A 21,487-nucleotide genomic window follows, 5' to 3' on the forward strand; every position below is an offset into this window, starting at 1 on the left:
TTTAGAGGTCAAGTACCTCGCGATGTAATCAACTATTATGAATCGTTTATAATCAATATGGACTTCGTCCAGATGGATTAGGACGGGGCGTTAAAGTTGGTATCAGAGCGGTGGTCTTAGCGAACCAGGTCTTGCATTAGTGTGTCTAACTGATAGTTGTTAAGATGCATTAGTGAGTCTGGACTTCGATCGTGTCTGCATGTTAAAAGTTTTGCTTATCATTTCTAGTCGGAAATCTTCTACTTACCATCCTTAGGAAATTACTTAAGTCTAGACGCGTTTTCCTGCATTTATTGCATAATAGTGTATAGACGAATTCTTATCTTAGCACATCTATTACTGGGAACTTTGACTGACATCTTTTCAAAGATTCTCCGTAATTTATGGGATTTTGGTATTATATATACATATGTAAATTATGTATTAAAGAATACCAAATCTAACTCTTATAATCTATTTCATACCAAAAATTCTCTCCCTGATCATACGAGATGGATCCCTCAACCAGTTCGAATTCCTCAGATTTCGACAGCTATGCCGATATGGATTTCCACTCGAGCTCCGAAAGCAGCGTGACCGGAATGGATCAACCAATTTCCCATCATCTATTCTGGATGAATTGGGGATGGGTTCGTAGTCTACTCAATCATTGGAGACAAGAAGAAGGCGATCCCTTCCATCCACCACATTGCCCTCTTGGTGATGAACCTGAAGCACTTACAGGTGAACCTGTTTGAGATACCATTTTCTCACTCATTGCTAGAGTATCTCGTCACGATTATATACTATCCCATATTACGAATCTTATTCATCCACTCGTTCCAACCGCCAATCATCCCGGTGTACTAGCAGAAATTAACGAGCTTCGTGCTCGAGTAGTGGCTTTGGAACACCTGGTGCAAGGATTACAAACACCATCAGCAGCACCAGCAGCATAACCAGTGCCGCCAGTAACATCAACATCGTAAGCCTCAATATCCTAAGCACCAGCAGCATCACCGGCATCAACGGTATCACCATCATCAACACCAACAGTATCATTACCACCATCAACAATCACATCCGCATCACACGCCTCAACATCACAATCTGTACCTCGGATATCAACATCGCACGCATCATAGATACCAAGAAGTACCAACAACAATAAACGATGAAGTATTGATTCATAACTTCATCGGAGAAATATTTTGCGGTGATTATGTAATCTCTAAAGTCTCAGAGATTATCTATTTCCGCCTTAACCATAAATCAGATAAGTGGACATAGATGATAAAGAGAAGAATCAAAACCCTGACAAGAATGGTGCACGATTTATAAGCTAGACTTGTTATACAAGCATCATCAGCAGTCACAGGCAGTATCACTGGTGCCAACAATATCGTCAGCATCACCAGCACCGTTAGTGTTGTCAGTTTCATCAGCACTAGCAGCACCTATAGCATCATAAGCTCTGCCAGTTCAAGAATCGTCGTGGACATCATCACTGATCAACAACGAATATATTGTATTAACGAGTTATGAAGTAATAACTCATTCTTTCGGAAGAATTTATATATATATTTTATATATATGAATTCTGAAACTATAATGAATCTTTCGTACTAAGCTATTGAGTATGAATTGAAAAAGGGTAGATACTACTCGGTTAAATTCATGTTATTAATATGTTATGATGTACATCATTCGTTAATAACCTAATCATCGTTAACTACAATATCTGTTTCAATTAAATGAATTGAGTTTCATAATAAATCAAGTGTATCATTCAATAACATGTTTGATTTTACACTCTCATCTTCGATGTACTCGAAACTTACCGGAAAACAACATTCGTATCTTGCAAAGTTAGCAAGAGTTCTATGAGCTTAATATGATATTAACTCATTAAATCTGTATTACATCTGAAGAAAATATACATACATATATTTTCATAAAGACTGTAATGAAAAATTCTTGTTCAAAATATTATTTGTGAAATTTTTTTTTTACGGGTAGGTAATACCCGAGAAATATATAAATTCACAATTAATATATTACATTCTTCGATTCTAATTCAGTAAATCATCAACTATACTCCTTATTTTCACAAAAGTATACCTTCTTTTATAAGAAATCAAAGCAACCATACTCATTCAAATTCAATTACATATTCTGATTTTGAAATCTCAGAATGCAACTCGAGATATAAGCAAACCCATCACTCTTAGATCTTTACATTTTTCAAAGTTATACTTTGACTTCAAAACTGTGATAGAACATCACTTTTATTTATAACACTCAGAAGGATATGATAATCAATCGAGATTCATGACGATTTCATCCTTTGGATATTGACAATGACAAGCTGCATTTAAAACACTTCAAAATTTTGGAAGACACTTCAAATAGTGAACAATCGAGATGATGATCTAACCACACATTACCCGAAGTCTTGTACCTGAAAAACTCTCGAACCCAAAGTTATAGTTTAACACATACCCGTGTTGAATCCTTTATCATTTATTTTCAAAAACAACCTTACGAATCCTTTTCAAAGTAGCCAGTTTTGTCACAGCTCCAGCAAGTCAACTTCGACTTTTCAGTAAAACTAATTTTATTATAATCTCGATAGATACGTTGCCCTTTCACCATCGTTACTGGGGACCCTTTTAGATCTCGCCACATTAGTAGTAAACTTATCAACAACTTCATTAACCTTCGACTTAAGCCTCTCCGAAAAGTCACTATACTTATTCATTAAAACCCATCATGTACTCACCTATATCCCGTAACGGTAATTGTCATACCAACTACTAGGAATCAGCAATCAGTATTTTGAATTTCGCAGCGATTCTACACCAACAGTTATATGTATACATATAACGTCTACCTCCAAGACTTACATACTTCGAATGTGAAGTTTCTGAAAAATATCCCAAACTATGAACTAGTTCTCTGAAATTGGAAGAAAAAAAAATACTGATGAAGCAGCAAAAACTGTAAACGACTTTAACAGTCAAAAGTTTGATGATAAAGAATGGTATGGTGGTAAAGCTGAGAAAAAGAGAAGGTTTGGAACTAGAAAACGGATTGGGCAAAGTATGAAGGAGACCAAGGACAAATACAAGGACCAAACTCTGTATTTAAAGAATCCTGATGATTCTGTTTCTGATGAAGTCTTTAACGAATACCTTACTCCTTACTCTAAAACCTTTGCGGACAATATTATTCATCATCATCTTATTTTAAATATTCTAAGATATCATCATATCTTCCATTATAAATATCCTCCATACGCCTAAAGATATTCCATAACCATTCTTATCTGAAATCATTACCTCTTCGCGCTATCTGTGTTACATCATAAAAGAAACTATTTTAGTTTCTAAATTTTGAAACCTTCGAGTTTAAAATATGAATGTTTTGAAGTAGTGTTGGGAACTGAAGCATGAGTTAGTATAATATAATGACACTTGATCAACATGATTATATTACAGTAAGTCATGCTTAGTTTCTAATGGAACGTGATGATTCACAGAACATACCGTCATCATGTGCCATTTACACGACTCTTACATTCTACTCAATCTCTAAACATATTAAGAACATAATATTCTGGTAATTTACCAAATCAAGATCATGCCATCACGATTTCCTTCTTAGAACATTAACTATGTTCATCCAAAACTTTATACCTACTAATTCTGGACCATTACATGCGGTGCTTAATGACAAGAAGAGGAAACGAAAGAATGAAGTTTCGAAGTGTAAATGAGGGTATAGATCGCAGCAAATAGGAGAGAGCATTAACTATGGATGACAATGATTATAGGAAACAGAAGCATGGACTTCGAAGAATAAGGAAAGATATAAATCCCGACAACAACACATAAATTACAAACCGTGTATATCAATAAGTATTGCAACGTAAAGACACGGGAGAACTAAAAACATTATAAAGCCAAGAGTATGGAAAAAGTGAATAGACTCCTCCAGCGGTAGATGAAAAAGAAGAATAATAGATATAAAAGTTAGGAGTATATCAAGAATCAGTACTGGATGGAGCATATTGATGAATGCTTTAAAAATATGAATCAGGGGAGAAAGAATGGAATGTGTGAGCTGTGAAAATAAGGAAATGAAGGGAATGGATTTATAGTAAAATATCCGACAGAGCAATCAAAACAGATTATTACATTTAATCAAAGAAGATCTGATTTCCTATATCGCCGAAGAACCAAATCTTATTACGAAGATTTTCTTTAAATCCCATAAATTCCGAAAATCAATCATAACTACGTCATCAGTTAAAACGATTCTACATTTACTCATTTCCCTCTCTTGCGATAGCTTCGATTATACTCTTCGCGTAATCAAATTTTTTTATCTATATTACTCAATGATGATAAAACTCGATCCATCGACTCATATTCGTCATGAAAACATTTTTATAGTTATCCATGACGACATCGATCAAATTTCGGGACGAAATTTCTTTAACGGGTAGGTACTGTGATGACCCGGGAATTTCCGATCAAATTTAAACTTTAATCTTTATATGTTTCCGACACGATAAGCAAAATCTGTAATGTTGAGTCTCGAAAGTTTTGAAATCTATATTCATGTAATCAATTACCCTTTGACCATGTCTGACGATTCACGAACATTTATGTGTATATAGATATGTATATATAATATATACTTATTAATTGAAAACGTTAAGGTATTAGATTTATAATACTTTACATAAACGTGTTTGTTACGATATTTGTTCAATATAGTTATTGATGGAATTAAAAGATAATGTCATATGATTGAATTATCAGATACATTGAATTATGATTACGAGTCTCTGTTACGAGGCCCACGTTAATTTGAGAAATCGTTTCTTTTTAACGGTATTCGGAATAAATGGTAAAGTGATTTTCAAATGAGAACAAAGAATCACTTATCTAGTGTCAGACAGAAGTTAATGGAGAATTGAATTTCATAATACTTGATTGATCTATTTTCAAAAGTGCGAAAACGTTTTTCGTTATAATAGAACTTGTTATTAAAATGTCTTTGTTTAAATAACTTAAGTTGGAATATTGGTTGTTAGATATATAAATAACTTGCAACGTGTATTTAAAACGTGTTTATGTATATTGTACTATATAAAAATGTATAATTATTAAATATAGAAGATATGTTAAAAATTACCTAATTAATAATAAATTGTAATATTAGTATAGTAAAGGTAATTACAAATTTGAATATAAGTGCTATATTAAGATCATTAATTTCATTATTAATATTAATACTAATAATAATATTAGTAACAGTAATATTAAATTTAATACGCATAATATGTTATATTAATATTAGTATTTCTAACAATATTAATATTATTAATATCATTATTATTATTATTAAAATTACTAAAATAATTATAAGTATTGTTATTTTTCAAGATACAAACTTGTTATAATTATCATTAAGGTTATTATGATTAATAAAAAACATTATTTTTGTTATTTATATTATTATTATTTTTATATTTAAAGTACCATTATTATATATATATATTTATAATAATTATATATAAAAATAATAATAAGTACAAATAGATTCCCAGTTTGTTACATATCACGATCAAGCTTTAAAATTTTTGTTTTATGTTTGCATTTTGTTATCTGTCAACTTCAAAAACAAAGATTTTTACATTATAAATGAACTACTGAAGTTAAGGATTGAATTACAAACCAAAAATCACAAAATAAGCTCGACACCTCTGTTCTTGGTAATTTTTACCATATTTCAAATTCGAACAAATTTCCAAAATGTAATAATACAGTCTTGTTAGGAATCGTCTATGTAAACTATCTGTAAGTTTTCAATCCTCAATTCTTTCTATCGAATTCTAATTTTGGAGTCAAAGTTTTGGTTTTAAAAGTCAACTGAGTGTTCTTGAATCAAATTCGAATTTGTTTTGATGTTTCCAGTTAATTTGATGATCCATAAAGATTATAGGGATGATTTGCAACACAATTCATGTTGTAATCATAATCTATAACAGTCTTAATCTAAAAATCAACTTTTGAGTTCATGGGTTCTTGACAGTGATATACAAAAACTTGAACTCGAAACAAATTTCAAAAACTAAAAATGCAGAGTTATTAGGAATCATTTACTGAAATTTTTTGTAAAATCTCAAGTTCCAATTCTTAATAACGAATTCGAATTTGCGAGTCAAAGTTATTTTGTCAAAAGTCAACTAATTTGTTCATCGAGAAATTAGAGCTTATTTTGATGTTTTAAGTTCAATTGACGATTCCAATAGTTTTTAGGAATGATTTGAAACATATTTCATGTTGTAAAGATTGTCCAAAACGAACTCAAAACTGAAAACATTTTTTTTTTTTGGAAGCTACGAGCTTCAGCAGTAGGCTCGTTTTCAGTTTTTTTTTGAATTTTCTTAATTACAAGAACACTTTTATTTTTTTGTTTCATGATTGTTTATAAATCCTAAGTTCAAAACCCTTTCGTTTGTTGTTGTTAAATTGCCTCTGTTTGATTTTAATTATGGTGAAGAAGATGATGAACTAGTTGAAACAAGTACTAGATATATATATTTGGGTTGTAGTATAATCATAAAAACAAGAGTGGTAGAATGGTTAAGTGTGTTTGCGGGTGAGCGAGAGGTCTCGGGTTCGAACCCTGTTCGGGACATATTTTTTTTGAAAAGCTTTGGAAGGTATATTTCATTACCAAAATTATTATTATTATTATTAATGTTATTGTTACTAAAATTATAATTTTTATCATTATTATTATTATTACTAATATATGTATTATTACTATTGTAATGATTAAGATTGTTATTATTATCAAAATAACACAAACTATTATTATTGTTATTAATATTAGTATTAGTATCATTAGGTACTTATTAGTATTATTAGAATCATTATTAACATATGTACTATCATTATTATCATTATCATTCTTATTATTAGTATTATCATCATTAATAAAGTTATTATTAGTATACTATTATTAGAAAAATAATTAATATCAAAACTATCATTTTTGACAAATAGATATTTGGTACATAAAACCTACTTATTATATATACTACAACTATATTAATAATCTATATAACTATATACAAGACATATTAACATTTCTTATATAAATACCGACATACAACAAATTTGATATTTTTAATATAATACTAAATATATACATGGATATATTAATATAACTAAATGTATAGATTCTAATCATTTTAAATATATATACAATAAATATATATAACATATACTTTAAGATATAATATAAGTATATATTTTTAAATGGAATTTAATATACATTATATAAACTACAAACACATAAATAATATATAATTAATAAAGGAAATTATGTGATTTCCATTATATGTTTTAATAGATATACAATTGATATAGGTTCGTGAATCTGATGCCAACCCTATACTTGTTCAGTGCTGTTATATGTATTTTTACTACAAAATACAGTATGGTGAGTTTCATTATTCCCTTTTTAAATACTTTTGCAATATATATTTTTGGGACTGAGAATACATGCGTTGTTTTTATAACTGTTTTACGAAATAGACACAAGTAATCGAAATTACGTTCTATGGTTGAATGATCGAAACTGAATATGCCCCTTTTTATTAAGTCTGGTAATCTAAGAATTAGGGAACAGACACCCTAATTGACGCGAATCCTAAAGATAGATCTATCGGGCCCAACAAGCCCCATCCAAAGTACCGGATGCTTTAGTGCTTCGAAATTTATATCATGTCCGAAGGAGGATCCCGGAATGATGGGGATATTCTTATATACATATTGTGAATGTCGGTTACCAGGTGTTCAATCCATATGAATGATATTTTTGTCTCTATGCATCGGACGTATGATTATGAGAAATGGAAGTATGAAATCTTGTGGTCTATTAAAATTATGAAATGATTATTTATGTTAAACTAATGAACTTACCAACCTTTTGGTTGACACTTTAAAGCATGTTTATTCTCAGGTATGGAAGAAACCTTCCGCTGTGCATTTGCTCATTTTATAGATATTACTTGGAGTCATTCATGACATATTTCAAAAGACGTTGCATTCGAGTCGTTGAAGTTCATTAGAGATTATTATTAAGTAAATGACGGATTAGGTCATTTATAGTTGGATATTATGAAATGGTATGCATACCTGTCAACTTTCGATGAAATGAAAGATTGTCTTTTAAGAACGAATGCAATGTTTGTAAAATGTATCATTTAGAGGTCAAGTACCTCGCGATGTAATCAACTATTATGAATCGTTTATAATCAATATGGACTTCGTCCGGATGGATTAGGACGGGGCGTTAAAACACAAGTCAACCTACAACCTAGGTGACTATTACTAAAACAACATCCAAGTTCGCCTACTTACATTAGGCACTAGCAATCTAAGGCACTAATTTACGCACGAAATAAGGCCCCACAAAATTCCACATTGGACAAACACAAGTCCTAGTTAGTCACCTACTCTAAGGCACTAACAAATCTCAATTCGACCCGTAATCCTACAAGTCCTGCAATTAACACACCACTGTCAATAAGTCTAAGACTAGGCACCTATTCCAAGGTCACCTAATTCCCTTAGACCATGCTCTGATACCACTTAAAACAACCCCAATCCATTTAACCAAAAATGGAGCACATTTTTTTTTATAAGTTAGATCTCATTAATACAATACATTTTCAACTCTGTTTTAATCAAAACATAACATCGTAATGATACGTTTAACAATTTATCATGACCCTTGGTACACAAATTACACTTTACAAAATCATTTGTAATAATGACCCGAACACAAGAAATACGGGTTAGTACACAATAACCCAACCCGATACCAAGAGCATAATCCCGGGGACTATCAAATCCCCAATCCGCGTCCAAAACTCCAAAAGCTACCCCATTGAGCCCAAGCGCTCCTAAGCATCTAGTCTAACAACTAGTTAGCTTCAATACACGATACCTGTAAAAGGTAAACAACGAGAGGGGTAAGCATAAAGCTTAGTGAATGCAATAATTATATATATACATATACAATTTACCTACTTGCACCCACTTACGCAACCACGCATAAAATTCCGCATATCAATGAATACAAGCTAGCATTTTAATTAGCATACCGTCGCAAGTATAACGCTAAAATCTTCAATACTTAAGCTAGCACAACAATAGCATATAACGCGAATAAAACAATATGCTACACTACAACACATAAACATTGTTGTTCACAACATCCATTAGTATTCAAGTTTCAAGGCTAGCTCTGCGAATGGTATCGTCAACATCGAACTTAAATCCCATCCGTCCCAATTAATGTGGTATCGTCAACATCGAACTTAAAACCTACATATGAGGTATCGTCAACAACAAACTTTAAACCCTCATCGAACGTCACTACAATAGTCGTATGGCATCGTCAACATCGAACTTTAATTCCATACATGAGGTATCGTCAACAACGAACTTTAAACCCTCATCTAACAAACAATAAAGGTATGGCATCGTCAACAATGAACTTTAAATCCATACCCCACAAGCAAATAAATCATATACATACATATATAATTATTCCACTCACCTTATCACGTCGGTGGTGATTTAGCACTTCTGTATGCTTCGAGCAAGGTACCTAATACATAAGTACACATTCAATACACAACTTGTGGAATTAACCACAATACTCACTCTCGAGCATTTAATGACCCAAAAGCATTAAATAACTCACTTACACCCAAAACCGCCCATAAATGGCCAAGACTCATCTTAAATTACTAAAACTAGTGATGTAAGTCTACTAACACCAATTAATACAAACTTAGGGTATTTCATACCCATTTCACCCAATTAGGTCAACCTTAACTCATTTGACCCATTTCAACACTTATACATACCATTTTAGCCAAACATGACCCATTTACAATTCTTCCATCACTTACAAGTGTAGTAGTGACTAATCGACACAATTTAACACTTACAACTTCAATTCACATGGCCAAACCCTAGATCATAGCTATTAGGGTTTCCTTATCTCAACATAACCCAAATTCACCCATTTTACCCCCAAATGGGTCTTACAAGTTCCAACACTCCTAAAATCACTAATACTAGTGATTATACCCTACTTACAAACCTTAAACATGCTTAAATCATTAACCAACCCAAAACCCACAAAATATCAAAATAGTGAGTTTCCATAAACCCTCTTCATCATCTAAATGGGTTTTACAAATAACAAACTCAAAACTCTAACATGAAATCTCAAATCAAACAATGAAATTCGGATTTAGAATTTACCATAACAATCAAAACATAGCCGAGAACAAAAGGAACAACTTTATCACTCGCACCTTTGATCGATTCAAGCTTCTTCATCATTAAAACTCCAAATCTCTCTCTAGAATCTCCCTCTCTCTCTAAACTTTGAAGATGAGAGTGTTTGGATGTGAAAATGGAGATAAGATAAGCATTAGAACTGATTTGGGGTATAAAACTCGTCCACATATGAATTTACCAAAACACCCTCAAAAGATTCCATTAAAAAGGGTCAAAAATGACATTACGGCGACATTTGTCGCGTTTCGCGACACTTTGTCGCGTTTCGCGACACCAGGACGCGACAAACAATACTCAAACGCGACAGAAAGACAGAAACCATGTATCAGAAGTTGTCTCGTTTCGATCATGTTTGTCACGGATCACGACAGACCAGAACGCGACAAAACACACCCGAACTCGATAGTTTACCTGATTTTCTCCAATTTCACTTTTAAAACATCCCAAGGTCCAACGTGGTCAACTAATTACATCCAAAACATTAATTAATCATACTTGGACTTCAAATGATGCCTCGAGCGTCATGTTTAGAAAAACGGGGTGTTACACTTTTGAAATATGCCATGAATGACTCCAAGTAATATCTCTAAAATAAGCAGATGCACATCAGAAGATTTCTTTCAAACCTGAGAATAAACATGCTTAAAATTGTCAACCAAAAGGTTGGTGAGTTCATTAGTTTATCATCAATATTCATTTCCATCATTTTTATAGACCACAAGATTTTCATTTCCATTTCTCATAAATATACATCTCATACATAGAGATAAAAATCATTCATATGATGAACACCTGGTAATCGACCTTAACAAGATGCATATAGAATATCCCCATCATTCCAGGACTCCCTTCGGACATGATAAATTCGAAGTACTAAAGCATCTGGTACTTTGGATGGGGCTCGTTGGGCCCGATAGATCTATCTTTAGGATTCGTGTCAATTAGGGGTCAGTTCCCTAATTCTTAGATTACCAGACTAAAAGGGGCATATTCGATTTCGATAATTCAACCATAGAATGTAGTTTCGATTACTTTTGTCTATTTCGTCAAACATTTATAAAAACGCATGTATTCTTAGTCCCAAAAATATATATTGCAAAAGCATTTAAAAGGGGAGTAATGAAACTCACAATACTGTATTTCGTAGTAAAAATACATATGACATCATTGAACAAATGCAAGGTTGGCCTCGGATTCACGAACCTATATTAAGTATATATATATATATATTTGTATGTTGGTCAATATCTGTCTAACAATTTAGGACAAGTCATAGTGTATCACAATCCTAATGCTCGAGATTATCATGCAGAGGTTAACAAAAATCAATTTGACCCTAAATGACTTCAAAATATATACATGTTTATTATATGACTTAAATGTAGTCATTTTATATATTTAAATATGTTTATCAGATTTTATTTGAGTAAATAATACAAGTCCTTTATTAATAAACAAAAATTTATATTAAAATTTATATATGATAAAAATATACTTTTATATATCTTAAGTAATAAAATTTATAAAGTTCACTTAATATCATAAAAATATAGTGATATGTGTTATTAATATAATTATATTACGTGTGGTAAAAATATCTTTGTATCCCGTATTTATTTGATAAAATAATATTAATAATAATAATACGGAATAATAAGTAAAAGTTGTATAAGTAATAATAATTATTATTATTCTAATAATAATAATAATAATAATGCTAATATTTATATTTACTAATAATGATATTAATTATATTAGAATAATAAAAATATTCATGATAGTTTTAATAATAACGATATTTTTTAATATCAACTGTAAAAATAATAATTCCATTCAAAATGATACAGTAATTTTTAATAATAATAATACTAAAATGATAATAAAAAAGATATTTTATAATAACAATAATATTTCTATTAAAATGATAATTTTAATAAAAATGATAGTTTTAATATTAATAATATTTTTAATAATAATAATGATAAAAATAATAAAAACGATATTTTTATCTAAATCATAATCTTAACAATATTTTAACTGAATCATGATACTCATAGTCATTATTTCCTAATAGATTTGTTTAATAGCTTTTAGTTCTCTTTTATATCGCATTCATAATAATGATAATAATAATAGTAATCATAATAATTAGATGATACTAATATTAGTTTTAATGATAACGATACTAGTAATAATAAATATTATAATAATATTAATGATAATACTAATAATAATATTAATAATAATAATAATAATAATAATAATAATAATGATAATATTAATAATAAACTTAATAATAATAACGATAGTAATAATAATAACAATAACCATTTTTAATGATAATACTTGTATTAATAACGATAATGATAATAATAATAATAATAATAATAATAATAATAATAATAATAATAATAATAATAATAACGACGATAATAATAATCATTTTAGTAATAATACTAAAATTATTGATAATTCAATTGGCTATATCTTTTTATCCGTTCATCGAACCATACGCTTTCTAAATGAAAAGTTATTAATTTTTAGCCAGCTTTCCAACGACATGCATATCATATACCTTATCCCAGTAGCATATGTATTAAATTCACGATTCATCATAAACTATCTAATGACAATATTAAGCATACAAGCATGCATAATCCTATACACTTGAGCACTAGTCAGGGATACACTATTAATATATAAAAGATAAAATATGAATGCTCACTTATCAATATTGTGATTCAATATTGCAGGAAAGTACGTGGACGCGACGGAGATGATAAACACTAGATTGACCTCACGAACATACTTCGAACATTACCCATAACCTCTATAGCTATAACCCATAATTTCCTTAGCCCTATCCCGCTCGAAAAACCCTTTTTGAAATAACACGTTCATGACCTCGTCGTAATATTTTATGTATACTACTAATATTAATATCATAAGATTAATAATAATCTTTAATAATAATATTAATAAATAAAACAAATAAATAAAATAAGTAATACGAGTAATACAGAGAGATGGTTAGATGAAAAATGAATCAGAAACAGAAAACGTTCGAGCTTTTAAAAGAAGTATCCCTTACCTAACCCCTCATACGATCGCATGAGGGTTGTGTGGAGAGCCCATTCGATCGCATGAGGCTAACCTCCAGCTCATAATCCTTTTATTTCACGTGGGGCTGCTCGTTTTATATTATTAATATATAATATATTTAATTTATATAATTAATTATATATTATATTATATTCACGTGCATAGTTAATTTGTAATTTTTGTTCCGATGACTCGTATGTTGTCACTCAACTCATGTCCCATTTTCGGTTTCTCGAACGCATTTTCTCACGCTTAGAAAACTGGTACATTATGTTTTGCGACAGGTACCTTTATCAATAATTAGACTTATTTTACCAATAATTATACTAATTGAAATGTAACTTATTCATTTGAGTGTTTTGGTCATTTGCTTCTTTAAATCAACTCTTCGTCATTTATCAAAGTATATTTAATAATATTGTCAAAACATTTTATGATTAAGTAAATTTTATATTTTAGCACTTTGTAAAATATATATATTTTCATTTAGAAACATAAATTTGTACGTATAATATGTAATTGAAATATTTAATTAATATAATATTTAGTTTTTCAAAACTAATTATATTTCAAAGATCATTATATATAATCATTTAATAATAGAACTTACTATGTCGTTTCACATTTATGTTTTTGAAACTTATATATATATATATATATATATATATATATATATATATATATATATATATATATATATATATACATATATATATATATATATATATATATACATATATATATATATATATATATATATAAAGCTTTAATTAAATTCTTTTAATTCTATATAATCAATTTACCTTTATAAATAACATGTTTTAATAATTCAGTTCTTGAAATCATTTTTATACGTTTGAAACTAAATCAATTAATATTATAAAGTTTAGTTTTCTAAAACTATTTATATTCAAGGTTATTTTATTAAAAAATTTTAATAATAGAAGTTGTTATATCATAAATGTTTTCATTTGAGAAAGTGACATCACATATAGAGTAATACATGTTTTATGTTTTTAAATTACAGTTTATTCATGAATTGTAAGGTTAAGTCTAATGGATAATCAGATGTATGAAATCATCTTAATGTAACATTTCAAATGAGTTTATCTTGTCCACAACCATTATTTCAATTATTTACTTTACATGATTTCACTTTTTCATTAAATATTATGAAAGCTTAAATAATTATCTTATCACAAGGAAATCATTGTAAAGCATGCATCGAAACTTAAGCAGGAACTTCCACTAACCTTTGTCTAGTTCTCATTAATTGACGCTTTTGTTCTTTCATGTAAATCACTTTACCAATTTTCCGAATATTGTTAAAAAGAACAGATTTCTTAGATCAAAGTGGACCTTACTACAGAGATCCGTAATTATATCACATTGTATCTCATAATTCAATCATTTGATATTATCTTTTAATTTTTCGTTGATAAACATATATTGAAACTAATATGTTTGTGTAAAGTATTATTCATCAAATACTTTGTTAACGTTTTCAAGTCATATAATAATTTCATAACTTATTTTCATATCAACCAAACCGTTAAATGTTTTATTAATATTTCTCAATTTAATAATCACACATATGTATATATTTTCATACATATCTATTTACACATAATTGTTCGTGAATCATCGAGAGCAGTCGAAGGGTAAATGAATACATGAACACGGTTCAAAGTTTTTGAGATTTCAACATTACAGACTTTGCTTATCGTGTCAGAAACATATAAGGATTAAGTTTAAATTTGGTCGGAAATTTCTGGGTTGTCACACTTGGATCCTTTTCATAAAAGTTATGAGATTACAAAGCTAGAAAGCTTGAATCTTGATTGTTCTTGAAGATCCTTGAAGCATGAAGCCAGATCTTCAAATTACATGAAGACCATAAACACAAGTTTTGATCTTTATAACAAAATAAAGAGATCATAAGTTAGAAAACTTAGATCCAACAAAAGTAATGAAGATTCAAAGCTAGAAAGCTTGAATCTTGATTGTTCTTGAAGATCCTTGAAGCATGAAGCTAGATCTTCAAGTTACATGAAGATCATAAACACAAGTTTTGATCTTTATAACAAAATAAAGAGATCATAAGCTAGAAAACTTAGATCTAACAAAGTAAGTGAAGATTCAAAGCTAGAAAGCTTGAATCTTCCATGTTCTTGAAGGATTCAAATCAAAGTTTGAATCTACAAGATATAACAAGATCAAGAAGCTAAAAAGCTTGTTCTTCACATGATGATGATGATGATGTCGTGGCTAGGAGAAGAAGAAGAAGAGAAAGAAAATTCAAAACTTACACTTTTAGAATGAGAAAGACTATAGAGAAAATAAGAGAGTAAGTGTGTGTAAATTGTGAATGAGATTAAGTGTAAAATGGTAGGAAATAGCTTGGTATTTATAGGAGATGGGGATGGTGGGGAGGCCCTTAGGCCATCGGTTTTGGGGGGATAAAGGGGGGAAAACTTTTGCTTTTTGGTTAATGGTGGTCTAAAGTTGGTGCTTATGTTGGGATCCCATGCAACATTAGTGATAATGGTTAATAAAAATGCTAGTATGTTGGCTCTTATAAATGGGCATTTGTCTTACATATAAATGTGTCATAATCCATTAATAATTGGGCTAATTAAATAGTCCACTAGCTAGAGTAGGGTGAGCTAAAGTCCAACAAGGTAGAAAGTCTAACAAGACTCACTAGTAAGCATAAGTAAATTACTAAGCAAAATTAAGCATCCAAAAACCCAAGTAATTATCATTATAAAATAACAATTAGTGTTTCGTATTCATAATATTCCGATTATGACCAAAGTCAAACGTGTACCGACAAACATAGCTCGTTCTCAACGTCAAGTGACACTAACGGTCATAAAAGAATTCGGGGATCAAGTTAAGTAACCTACGTACTTAATAACACGTTTTAATATATAAACGAAAGCAACCAACATGTAGTAAGATCCCAGAATATAATATAGCTCAGTACGCACAAATACGCAGTTTTGTGAAAGCATAAAGCACAAAAGCAAGTCAAAAAATCCGGGTCGTTACAGTATGGGTGAGGGTATGGAAGAAGGAGTGCATGATACAACCATCTATTCCCTTTTTTTTTTACTTAAAAGCCAAACTATGTGAAAAGTGGTGTGTGTAAATGGTGAATAGTAAGCCTTTGTGAGAGGGAAGTGGACAAGTGGACCAATGGGAGAACAAAAAAAGGGCTACTATTAGTATGTGTATAATGTCAACATGGAAACATGAGTCATTTCATTCATCTAATTTGGAACAACCTGATTGATGTCTTTAATGGCAATTTCTTCAATAATCGTTTCAAATCTTACAAATGGATGGTAGGGAACTTCCAATCGAATACATGAAGGAACCAATGTTCATCCAGATATCTTATGCATTAGTTATTACAATTGTTAAGTTTTTTATTTGAGAAAATTGCCCAGAAAGGTAACATAAAAACCACTTTTTCCGATAAAGGGTATATCAATTTTTTCTTTGCCCATAAAGGAGCGTAATTTTAATTTAATGCTCAGAAAGGTGTGTGATTGCAAAATAGTTACAATTGGGGTAATTTTTGACATTTGGCAATTTTAATTTATTCTTTTTGGTGATGTGTATATTCCATGTGTCTATTTCTATTGCCACATCATTAATTTTTATTTTATTTTATTTTTACTTATATATTAAAAAAGCGAAAATCTAAATATTGAAACCTATATACTCTTATATGAAATCATCTTCAATTAAGAACACTGGAGATTAACTCTTATTTGAATTTGTTCCCGATTCAAGTCGCTTAAAATGGTCCTGAACAAAATCTTAGTAGGAGTGTAGTTTCATGGAATCAGACGAACAACGCCGTAATCAGATTATTGTCACCAGAATCAGATATCAACACCGGAATCAGATCTCGTCCATTTCCATTTCGATTTCGATTGTAGTTGTTCGTCTAAACTCGTCCATATCTAGTTTTTAGATTTCGATTGTAGCTGTTCATCTAAACTCGTCCATATCAGATCTAGTTCTTACTTCCTTATTGATAACGATTGATGGTTGGCTACTTCCGGGTTGTTAATCAGATTGATGGTTGATTCATTCCGGGTTGTTAATCAGATTGACGGTTGATTACTTCCGGGTTGTTGATAACGATGGTTGTTTATTCATATTGTTGTTGCTCATATCGTTGTTGTTCATCATTTAATGGGTTTGAAAAGGAATAAGAATTGTTGTTGTTCATATTATTCTTGTTCATGTTGATTATTTGTTGTTCATATTAAAGTTTTTCATATCCAATTTGTTGTTGTTCATATTGTTGTTGTAATGACGAGAAAAATGACGTTCAATTTTTTGGCCTTTGTTGCTGATATTAACTGATTTGTAGCTTTAATAATGGTTTTATTTTGAGCTTGTAATTGAAGAATATGAAGATAGAATAAAAAATGTGATATGGAATTAAAAATATATATATAAAAAAATGACATGGAATTACATGTCAACAAAAAAAATAAAAACATAAAATCCAAAGTGTCAAATTATACCTCAATTGCAACCATTTTGCAATCACACACACTTCTAAGCATTAAATTAAAATCACGCTCCTTTATGGGCGAAGAAAAAATTGATATACCCTTCATCGGGAAAAAATGGTTTTTGAAATGTCCCGTTCATATTGATTATAAACGTTCCATATTAATTGATTTCGTTGCGAGGTTTTGACCTCTATATGAGACATTTTTCAAAGACTGCATTCGTTTTTAAAACAAACCATAAACTTTATTTTATCGATAAGGTTAAAAGGACACCACCTAGATTATCAGAAATGATAATCTAAAAATATCACACTTACACACTACCAATACATATTGGTTTACAATTTTAATATGTTACAACAAAGTAAATTTCGAATGCAGTTTTAAACAATATAATACAAGCATGCTGACTCCAAATCTTGTCCATATATTAGCATGCAACAGCAGAAGCTCTTAATAATCACCTGAGAATAAACATGTTTTAAACGTCAACAAAAATGTTGGTGAGTTATAGGTTTAACCTATATATTTATCAAATCGTAATAATAGACCACAAGATTTCATATTTCAATACACATCCCATACTTAGAGATAAAAAATCATTCATATGGTGAACACCTGGTAACCGACATTAACAAGATGCATATAAGAATATCCTCATCATTCCGGGACATCCATCGGACATGATATAAAACTCGAAGTACTAAAGCATCCGGTACTTTGGATGGGGTTTGTTAATAGATCTATCTTTAGGATTCGCGTCAATTAGGCGTGCACTAATTCTCAAAATTAGTGATGTTCCCTAATTCTTAGGCTACCAAGCAAAAAGGGGCATTTCGGCTTCGATCATTCAACCATAGAAAGTAGTTTCATGTACTTGTGTCTATTTTGTAAAACATTTATAAAGCTGCATGTATTCTCATCCCAAAAATATTAGATTTTAAAAGTGGGACTATAACTCACTTTCACATATTTTTACTTCGTCGGGAAGTAAGACTTGGCCACTGGTCGATTCACGAACCTATAACAAATATGTACATATATATCAAAGTATGTTCAAAATATATTTACAACACTTTTAATACATTTTGATGTTTTAAGTTTATTAAGTCAGCTGTCATCGTTAGTGAAATGTCCCGTTCTTATTGATTAAAAACGATCCATATTAATTGATTTCGTTGCGAGGTTTTGACCTCTATATGAGACGTTTTTCAAAGACTGCATTCATTTTTAAAACAAACCATAACCTTTATTTCATAAATAAAGGTTTAAAAAGCTTTACGTAGATTATCAAATAATGATAATCTAAAATATCCTGTTTACACACGACCATTACATAATGGTTTACAATACAAATATGTTACATCGAAATCAATTTCTTGAATGCAGTTTTTACACAATATCATACAAACATGGACTCCAAATCTTGTCCTTATTTTAGTATGCAACAGCGGAAGCTCTTAATATTCACCTGAGAATAAACATGCTTTAAACGTCAACAAAAATGTTGGTGAGTTATAGGTTTAACCTATATATATCAAATCGTAACAATAGACCACAAGATTTCATATTTCAATACACATCCCATACATAGAGATAAAAATCATTCATATGGTGAACACCTGGTAACCGACAATAACAAGATGCATATATAAGAATATCCCCATCATTCCGGGACACCCTTCGGATATGATATAAATTTCGAAGTACTAAAGCATCCGGTACTTTGGATGGGGTTTGTTAGGCCCAATAGATCTATCTTTAGGATTCGCGTCAATTAGGGTGTCTGTTCCCTAATTCTTACATTACCAGACTTAATAAAAAGGGGCATATTCGATTTCGATAATTCAACCATAGAATGTAGTTTCACGTACTTGTGTCTATTTTGTAAATCATTTATAAAACCTGCATGTATTCTCATCCCAAAAATATTAGATTTTAAAAGTGGGACTATAACTCACTTTCACAGATTTTTACTTCGTCGGGAAGTAAGACTTGGCCACTGTTGATTCACGAACCTATAACAATATATACATATATATTAAAGTATGTTCAAAATATATTTACAACACTTTTAATATATTTTGATGTTTTAAGTTTATTAAGTCAGCTGTCCTCGTTAGTAACCTATAACTAGTTGTCCACAGTTAGATGTACAAAAAATAAATCGATAAATATTATCTTGAATCAATCCACGACCCAGTGTATATGTATCTCAGTATTGATCACAACTCAAACTATATATATTTTGGAATCAACCTCAACCCTGTATAGCTAACTCCAACATTCACATATAGAGTGTCTATGGTTGTTCCGAAATATATATAGATGTGTCGACATGATAGGTCGAAACATTGTATACGTGTCTATGGTATCTCAAGATTACATAATATACAATACAAGTTGATTAAGTTATGGTTGGAATAGATTTGTTACCAATTTTCACGTAGCTAAAATGAGAAAAATTATCCAATCTTGTTTTACCCATAACTTCTTCATTTTAAATCCGTTTTGAGTGAATCAAATTGCTATGGTTTCATATTGAACTCTATTTTATGAATCTAAACAGAAAAATTATAGGTTTATAGTCGGAAAAATAAGTTACAAGTCGTTTTTGTAAAGGTAGTCATTTCAGTCGAAAGAACGACGTCTAGATGACCATTTTAGAAAACATACTTCCACTTTGAGTTTAACCATAATTTTTGGATATAGTTTCATGTTCATAATAAAAATCATTTTCTCAGAATAAAAACTTTTAAATCAAAGTTTATCATAGTTTTTAATTAACTAACCCAAAACAGCCCGCGGTGTTACTACGACGGCGTAAATCCGGTTTTACGGTGTTTTTCGTGTTTCCAGGTTTTAAATCATTAAGTTAGCATATCATATAGATATAGAACATGTGTTTAGTTGATTTTAAAACTCAAGTTAGAAGGATTAACTTTTGTTTGCGAACAAGTTTAGAATTAACTAAACTATGTTCTAGTGATTACAAGTTTAAACCTTCGAATAAGATAGCTTTATATGTATGAATCGAATGATGTTATGAACATCATTACTACCTTAATTTCCTTGGATAAACCTACTGGAAAAGAGAAAAATGGATCTAGCTTCAATGGATCCTTGGATGGCTCGAAGTTCTTGAAGCAGAATCATGACACGAAAACAAGTTCAAGTAAGATCATCACTTGAAATAAGATTGTTATAGTTATAGAAATTGAACCAAAGTTTGAATATGATTATTACCTTGTATTAGAATGATAACCTACTGTAAGAAACAAAGATTTCTTGAGGTTGGATGATCACCTTACAAGATTGGAAGTGAGCTAGCAAACTTGAAAGTATTCTTGATTTTATGAAACTAGAACTTTTGGAATTTATGAAGAACACTTAGAACTTGAAGATAGAACTTGAGAGAGATCAATTAGATGAAGAAAATTGAAGAATGAAAGTGTTTGT

Source organism: Rutidosis leptorrhynchoides, chromosome 1 (genome assembly GCF_046630445.1).
Source record: "Rutidosis leptorrhynchoides isolate AG116_Rl617_1_P2 chromosome 1, CSIRO_AGI_Rlap_v1, whole genome shotgun sequence".
Classification (NCBI taxonomy): Eukaryota; Viridiplantae; Streptophyta; class Magnoliopsida; order Asterales; family Asteraceae; genus Rutidosis; species Rutidosis leptorrhynchoides.